The following is a 9,510-nucleotide window of genomic DNA, read 5'->3' as shown; positions in this document are numbered from 1 at the left end:
AAAGTGTGCATGCATGCATGCAGTTTCTGCAAAACTAGTTAAACATCTACTAGCAAATTCCTATAAAGAGATTAATTTGGAAAAAAGTTGAAGATGGTAAGATATAGCCAGGTTGTGAAAGATTTTGAATGCTTTACAGAATAATTTTTAAGGAAATAAGAAGGCATTGGACTGCCAAGAACAGAGGAATGATAAGATCAGATGTGTACTTTAATAGTATTCTTTTGGCAGTTATCTGAAGGATGGTTCTTGTCCATTATTGGAGACCAAAATGACATCACTAGGTTTGAGACAAATTACAGTGTTTCTGACTGTGGCTGATCAGATCAATATGAGCTCAAATTCTCTACCTCAGGTTGAGCACAAATAATCCATGTGGACACCTGGGGTGGATATTCTAAACTTATGGATATCCCATTTCCATTGAGCTGCTTCCATTCTGCCTTCTTCATAGAGAACAGCCCCCTCACTGATGAGGGTATGCAATGTTGGGTGGTTCTGTGCCAGTGTCTCCCATACTGTACAAGAAATTCCAAAATTCTTCAATGGGACCTTCAGGATGTATCAGTATCACTTCTTCTAACCCTCTCGTGAGCTCTTGCCCTGTGTGAGTTCTCCATAAAATAGTTTTTTTGGCAAGCTTTCTTCTGGCATTCTAACAATAGGGCCAATCTATTATAGATGCATTAACCTTAGTAATGTTGGAATGCTAGGCAATTTTAGCTTGAGAAAGTACCTCAGTATGTTCTCCTGCCAGGTGATCTTCAAAATCTTCCTAAGACAATATAAGTGGAAGCAATACAGTTTCCCAACTTGGCACTAGTGGACTGTCTGGGTTTCCCAGTCATATAACAATGAGATCAGCACAACAACTCATGTAGACCTTCAGTTTGTCAGTCTAATAACTCTTCTCTCCTATTAATTTCTTTCAGAGACTCCCAAATACTGAGATAGTCTACTGAACTAGACTAGAGAGGAAAGATTATTGAGACTGAAATTCTAATTAGGCAAATATAGCAATAGTCCAGTCATCGTCATCATCATCCTCATCCTCATCCTTATCATCATGGTGAGAGGCTATTGATTTATTCTAACTTGGATAATCACTCTGATTCCAACCACAAACTCTCTTCCCATGCTTAAACATCCTTTATGTTTTCCCCTTATATTCCAGGAAGACTTTAGGCAGCACCCTAGAGATAGCATAGATTTAAGCATAATGAGTTGTTAATTTTGTACAAGAACTAGGATAAAGAAAAACAGGGATAGGTTTATCTTCAGAAGAATGATTTTTTCACATTCTGTTTAGGAAATGGAGTATACAAAGCAGTCAACAATTTAATCAAAGTATTAGTGAAGATTAAATACATGAGAGATGATATTTTTAAAACTTTATGAAATTGTCTATTTTTTTTAACATTCACTAACTCTTCTCTGAGGCAAGAAAAAATGATTCGAAGCTTATTATCTGATCCTCCATGACATAGATGCAACTGATATATTTTAAGATATTGTGTGAGATAAAAATCCACTTAAAAGTATAGAGACTTCTCTAAGCATAAAAAGAATATTTTGGTTGTTCTCAAGAAAAGGGCACACTTCAAGTCTTGCAAAAGTAGTGAAGATCAAGGAGTTGCCCTGAATTGATAGTCAAACAAGATTATATGGCCTAATGTGATCCCCTCCTTCTTATCATTCCTCTCTGTCAACTCATTGGTTAGTCTTCAGAGTTACATTCTAATTGTGAAAATATACCCCAGCAACAAAGAAAAGAATGATGTAGCAGTCTATTTATTATCAAACAAGAAGAATCTTATGAGCTTTGTTGGAATGCAAGGTTTTTCTCATGGGAACAGTTTACTGTTCTCTCAGTTAAGATAGTTTTAGCATCAAACAGATGATTAAAAATGCAAGGTTTCTCTGGAAATAGTCCACTATCTCCCCCCCTCCCAATACAATCAGGAGGGTGCCTTGGCTTGGAATACAAGGTCTCTCTCCCTCTTTCTTCTAAGAATAGTCTACAAGTAATAGTCTATCTTTGTTTTAATGATTTTTTAATCCTGAAAGGACTTAACTAGGAATATTAATTCTTAAGAGGTAATATCCCACTCAATATGGACTTTAGGAAGCAGGTAGTACTGCTCATTGTTAAGATACATATTATTGGAAGAATATAGTATGGTTCATTATTTATATTAATTTAACTGTATTAGAAGAAAAAATTCTATCAAATCTTCATTGTAATATTTACACCACATCTTCTTCCCCTCTACCATTGAATTACACACACACAAACACACACACACACAAAGAGGTACACATGTCCCTCAGAAGGTAAAAATAAATAAGTGTTTACATTTTTATGTTACCCTATGGAAGTTAAAGTTCATTAAAACTGAACTTAGGCAAAGGTAACGATATGAGTCGAGACCTTTGTAGCCATAGAAGAATATTACTTTTAATTTGCGTGTCATGATTGCTCTCATGGACCAAGAAACAGCAGCATCCTCTTGTCAGCTTAATAGTTTCAAATCAAATGCATTAGATTCTTTACACTTCTAGGAGCTGCAATATTACAGTTATAATATTCCTAGATATTTTTAATGTGAGCACACTTTCAGGAGATAATTGGTGGATTCTTTCAATTGTTCTTTTATTCTCTGGTTCTGAGATATAAGATCAGTTTTTCTTGCCTTTTTTTGCTCCAGATGAATTTTGTTGTTATTTTTTCTAGCTTAGTAAAGTTTCTATTTAATTTGATTAGGATGGCATAGAATAAGTAATTTAATTTGGGTAGGATTGTCATTGTTATTATATTAGCTTGACCTAACCATATCTAGACTCTTTTTAAAAAAAAACCAACATGGTTTCATGGTGGTCTAATTTAAAAATTTTTCTCTCCTTGCTCTGTTTTCTAGCTCATTTATTTTCCCAAAGAAGGCAATTATAAATTATCTTGTTTTTTCCTTGTTTTTTTTTTTGTTGTGGAATCTTTAGTTTCTGCTTACAAACTTTAAATTTTTGTTTTAAATTACTGTATTTATTTTCATCCATATGTACATGTGTATTTTCAAGTTACAAAATTTGCCTCCACACTCCTTCCCCATCCCCCTCCCCTCAGCAGGGAAGTCAGGTTGGCATTTTCCATGCATATTTTGTTAAACATGTTTACAAATTAGTAGTTTTTGGCATGAGGAAGTAGGATTAAGAGGTACATAAGGGATAATTTTTATAAAGTGTTCATCAGACTTCTGGCCAAGATGGTGGAGAGAAGACAGGCACAGTTCTAAAGTCTCCTGATCTTTCCCCATCTATTATTTGAAACAAACCTCTTAATAGAAATCCAACCCACAAAACCCAGAAAGAAAAGCGAGGAAAAAGAACATGTACTCAGGATTTTTCTCCTGAACCAGCATTGTGCAAATTCAGGCAGGTGAGTCTGGGAACAGAGGGTGGATTGGTCCCTGATCAGCCAGATTAACAGCTGAATTGGAGCCACAGAGTCTGAGGGCCCAAGACCCGGAAAAGCTGGATCAGCGGTGGGGCTAGACTGCTGGTGCTTGAGTTAACTAGGGAACAGAGGCAATGGTGTTGGTGCTCACCCTCTGGAGTTTGCCAACAGGGCTGGGGGGAGAGTTCCAGTGCACCAGAGATGTGGACACCATCCCTGGGATCCTCTGTTCTGAAGAACTCTGAGTCCATGCCTCCATTACAACTGAGGCCTCTTCCCGGGAACAAACAAATGCAGACTACTTCTGCCTCAGGCACAGGTGTGTGAGCAGAAGAACCAGCCCAGCTGACAATAGGGAGAGGAATGACCTCACCCCAGGGTAAAGCCCACCATTGATTGAAGGCAAAAGGATTCCATAGCTCCAACTACTCCCTTCAAGGTAAGGGAGAAGGCCTCAATCAAGGTCGAAGAAAATCCAGAGAAAGCAACCAGCACATCCTACTAGCCAGCCAGAGAAATTGAACTCAGTGAGTAAAGCCTCTATTGATCTCAAGCCCCTGTGAACCAGCCCCTCCCCCATTCAAGGTCTTAGCAAAATGAATAAGGGTCAGCAAAAGGTGGAGCCATAGAGAAATTCTTAGAAGGAAAAGACTCTAACTCAGAGAGACCTAGAATCTCTGAGGAGAATATGATCTGGTCTTCAGCACAGAAAGACTTGAAGAAATAAGGAAAGAGTTTAAAAATCAACTGGAAAATTTGGGAGAGACAATTAATACTTTGCAACAAGAAAACAAATCCTTAGAAAATACAATTGGACAAATACAAAATGAGAATAAATCTCTCAGATCCTCAATTGGGGAAATACAAAATGAGAATAATTCTCCCAGATCCTCAATTGGGCAAATGCAAAAAGAAGATAATTCTCTCAAAATCTCAAATGGTCAAATGGAAAACTCTTTCAAAAGTAGAACTGACCAACTGGCAAAGGAGTTGCAAAAGGTTAATGAAGGAAACTCCTCCCTAAAAAAAAGAATGGAGTCTGCAGAAACTAATGACTCCACGAGACAGCAAGAGCCAGTTAAACAAAATGAAAAAATAGAAAAAATAGAAGAAAATGTAAAATATCTCATGAGCAAAACCACTGACCTTGACAATAGGTCCAGGAGGGGCAACCTGAGAATTATTTAACTTCCTGAAAACATTGAAGAGAAAAAAAAAGCCTAGATTTAATATTACAGGATCTAGTGATTGAAAACTACCATGATATCATGGGACGAGAGGACAAAGTAATTATTGAAAGAATATATCACTGGTCTCAGACACTTAATAATTACCTAGCTGTGTGGCCTTGGGCAAGCCACTTAATCCCATTTGCCTTGCAAAAAAAAAACTTAAAAAAAAGAAAGAATATATATATATATCAATCCCTTCCAGAAAAAGATACTAAAATGAAAACACCAAGGAATGTTGTGGCCAAGTTCCAGAACTATCCAGTAAAAGAGAAAATCCTGCAAGCAGCCTAGAAAAAACAATTTAAATATTAAGGAGCCACAGCAAGGATTATGCAGTACCTGGCTGCATCAACAATAAAGGATCGAAGGGTCAGGAACAAGATATTTCGAGGAGCCAGGGAGCTTGTAATACAGCCAAGAATCCATATCCCATGAAGCTGAGCCTTCTCTTCCAGGGGAAAAAAGATGAGCATTTAACAAAATGGAAGAATTCCAAAAATTTCTGATGAAAAGAACAGAGCTAAATAGAAAATTTGGTCATCAATCAGGAGGTTCAAGAGACACATGAAAAGGTAAAAAAAAAGGGGGGGGTGGTAAAAGAAAAAAAAACCCTGCTATCCAATAAGTTGAAACAGGCTATATCCCAGCATGGGGAAAAAGATTCTCATAAATCTTGAGAATCGTAACTCTCACAGAGAGAATATACCTAGTGAGAAGTGATGGACATTCATGACCTATCCATGAGACCACTATCCAATGGGATGTAACTGGCTTTATACCCGCTTGAGAGAAAGACTCTAATAACTCTCAAGAATGTTAACTCTATTAGATAGAATGTACTCAGCTAGACATGACAGATACTCAGAATTTTCTATGACTCAGATAGATCTAAAAAACACTAATTCTTTCAAAAGGGGGACAGGAAGGAGATGGGAGGAAGGAGGGGATTTAATGGGGTAGATCTCATTACACTAAGAGGTAGAAAATACCTATGGTAATAGAGGGGAAGAAGGGAGGAGATAAGAAACACCTGAATCACATTCTCATCAGACTTGGATTAAAGTCAATTTACTAATATTTAGTTAACTTTAAAAAAAAATCTAGCTTTTCAAGTATTAAAAGGGGAAAGGGGCCGGAGGGATGCAGAAAGGGAGGTGGAGTGGGGAAAACAGGAACTAACAAAAGAAAGGTAAAGGAAAAGGGAAAAAGGGAAAGAGGACAGAAAGGGGTAGGGGATGATATAGTTGGGCAAACACACTGAAGGGGGTGGTATTCAGAAACAAAATACTGGGGAATATGTATAAAGGGGGAAGGGGGGAAACACAAACTGAGGGAAGATAACATGGAGGACAATAAAGAATTATTAATGATAACTTTGAATGTGAATGGGATGAACTCTCCCTTAAAATGTAAGTGAATAACAGAGTAGATTAAAAACCAGAATCCTACAAAATGCAGCTTAAAAGAAACTCATCTGAAGCTGAGAGATACATGTAGAGTAAAGGTAAAAGGTTGGAGCAAAATATATTTTGCTTCAGCTGAAGTGAAAAGAGCAGGGGTAGCAATCCTTATCTCAAACTAAGTAGCAGAAAAAGTAGATAGCATTAAAAGAGATAAGGAAGGAAACTTTATCCTCCTAAAAGGTACCATAGACAATAAAATCATTTCAATATTGAATATATATGCAACCAGTGGGACAGCACCCAAATTCTTAGAGGAGAAGCTGAAAGAACTACAGGAAGACATAGACAGCAAAACTCTGCTAGTGGGGGACCTCAATCTCCCACTCTCAGATCTAGATAAATTAAATCATAAAATAAACAAGAAAGAAGTTAAGGAGGTAAAAAAGATTGTTAGGAAAAGTAGATATGGTAGACTTATGGAGGAAATTGAATGGGGATAGAAAGAAATATACCATTTTATTTGCAGTACATGGAACTTATACAAAAATTGATCATGTATTAGGACATAAAAACCTAATGATCATTTGCAGAAAGGCAGAAATAGTGAATACATTTTTCTCAGATCACAATGAAATAAAACTCACATGCAATTTTGGGCCAAGGATATATAGACCCAGAACCAATTGGAAACTGAATAACCTCATTTTAAAGAATGAATGGACCAAAAAACAAATTATAGAAAGAATTAACCATTTTATCCTAGATAATGACAATATTGAAACAACATACCAAAATCTATGGGATTCATTCAAAGTGGCTCTCAGGGGATAAATTACAGATTTACATGCTTACATGAATAAATTGGAGAAAGAAGAAATCAATGAACTAAGCATGCAACTAAAAAAATTTAGAGAAAGAACAAATTAAATCCCCCCCAATTAAATACCAAATTAGAAATTCTAAAAATTAAAGGAGAAATTAATATAATTGAAAGCAAAAAAAAACTATTGAATTAATAAATAAAACCAAAAGTTAGTATTATGAAAAAAAAACAATAAAATTGATAAAACTCTCGTCAATTTGATTAAAAAAGGAAAGAAGAAACCAAATTGCTAGTATCATAAATGAAAAAAGTGAACTCACCATCAATGAGGAGGAAATTAAAGTAATAATTTGGAATTATTTTGCCCAACTATATGCCAATAAAGTTCATAATCTAAGTGAAGTGGATGAATATTTACAAAAATATAAGTTTCCCAGGTTAAATGAAGAGATGATTGAATACCTAAACAACCATATCTCAGAAAAAGAAATTCAACAAGCCTGATGGATTCACAAGTGAATTCTACCAAACATTTAAGGAGCAATTGGTTCCAATTCTATATAAACTCCTTGGAAACATAGAGGAAGTTGGAACTCTGCCAAACTCTTTCTATGAAACCAATATGGTGCTGCTACCTAAACCAGGAAGAGTTATAACAGAGAATGAAAATTATAGACCTATCTCCATTATGACTATAGATGCAAAAATCTTAAATAAAATCTTAGCCAAATGATTACAACAAGTTATCATTAGGATAATACATTATGATCAAGTAGGACTTATCCCAGGAATGCAGGGTTGGTTCAATATTAGGAAAACTGTTAGTATACACAATTATATCAACAACAAACCTCTCAGAAATTATATGATCATATCAATAGATATTGAAAAAGCTTTTGGCAAAATACATCATACTTTCCTACAAAAAACACTAGAGAGTGTAGGAATAAATGGACTGTTCCTTAGAATAATTAGCAGTATCTATTTGAAACCATCAACAAGCATTATACTCAATGGGGAGAGGCTAGAGCCATTCCCAATAAGATCAGGGGTGAAACAAGGGTGCCCATTATCACCACTATTATTCAATATCATATTAGAAATGTTAGCTTCAGCAATTAGAGAAGAAAATGAAATTGAAGGAATAAGAATTGGGAAGGAAGAGATAAAACTCTCACTCTTTACAGATGACATGGTGGTCTACCTAGAGAATCCCAAGAAATCATCCAAAAAACTACTGGAAATAATTAGCAATTTTAGCAAAGTTACCTGTTTTAAAAATAAACCCTCATAAATCCTCAACTTTTCTATGTATGTATAGCAAGATACAGCAGGAAGAGCTAGAAAGAGAAATCCCATTCAAAGTCACCTCAGACAATATAAAATATCTGGGAGTCTATTTGCCAAGACAGATTCAGAATCTTTTTGAAAACAATTTTAAAACACTTCTCACACAAATTAAATCAGATTTAAATAACTGCTCAAATATCAACTGCTCATGGATAGGTAGAACTAATATCATAAAAATGACAATTCTACCATAACTAAACTACCTGTTTAGTGCCCTACCATTCAAAATTTCAAAAAAATTACTTGAATGAGTTAGAAAAAATTATAAATTCTTATGCAGAATTAAAAAGTTAAGAATTTCCTTGAACTTAATGAAAAAAAGTGAAAAGAAGGGGGCTTAGCCCTATCAGATCTAAAATTAAAATATCAGTCATCAAAACTGTTTGGTATTGACTAAGAAATAGAGTGGTGGACCAGTGGAATAGACTAGGTGCAAAAGCAGGAGATGATTATTGTAATCTGCTGTTTGATAAACCCAAAGAGTCCAGATATTGGGATAAAAACTCTCTGTTTGATAAAAAACTGCTGGGGAAATTGGAAGTCAGTATGGATGAAATTAGGTTAGACTAACACCTAACACTCTTTACCAAGATAAGATCCAAATGTTTACAAGATTTAGACATTAAAAAGCAATATGATAAGCAAATTAGAAGATCCAGGACTGGTTTACCTGTCAGTCCTATGGAAAGGGGAGCAGTTTATGAAAGCATATGTAAAAGCAATTTGCAGAGGAGGAGATCAAAGCATTCCCTAGCCATATGAAAAATTGCTCTAAATCATTAACTATTAGAGAAATGCTAATTAAAGCTTCTCTGAGGTACCACCTCACACCTCTAAGATTGGCCAATATGACCAGAAAGGACAAGGATCAATATTGGAAGGGATGTGGGAAATCTGGGACACTATTACACTGTTGGTGGAGCTGTGAACTCATCGAACCTTTCTGGAGAGAAATTTGGAACTACACCCAAAGGGCAACAAAAATGAGCATACCCTTTGACTGAGCAATTCCACTACTGGGTCGATACCCTGAAGAGATGATGAAAAAGGGTAAAAACATCACTTGTACAATAATATTTATAGCAGCCCTGTTTGTGGTGGCAAAGAATTGGAAATCAAATAAATGTCCTTCAGTTGAGGAATGGCTTAGCAAAATGTGGTATATGTATGTCATGGAACACTATTGTTATGTTAGAAACCAGGAGCCATGGGATTTCAAGGAAGCCTGGGCGGATTTGCATGAACTGATGC

The sequence above is a fragment of the Macrotis lagotis genome, chromosome 1 (genome assembly GCF_037893015.1).
Source record: "Macrotis lagotis isolate mMagLag1 chromosome 1, bilby.v1.9.chrom.fasta, whole genome shotgun sequence".
NCBI classification, from domain to species: domain Eukaryota; kingdom Metazoa; phylum Chordata; class Mammalia; order Peramelemorphia; family Peramelidae; genus Macrotis; species Macrotis lagotis.
Note: the sequence above shows the minus strand (reverse complement) of the source record.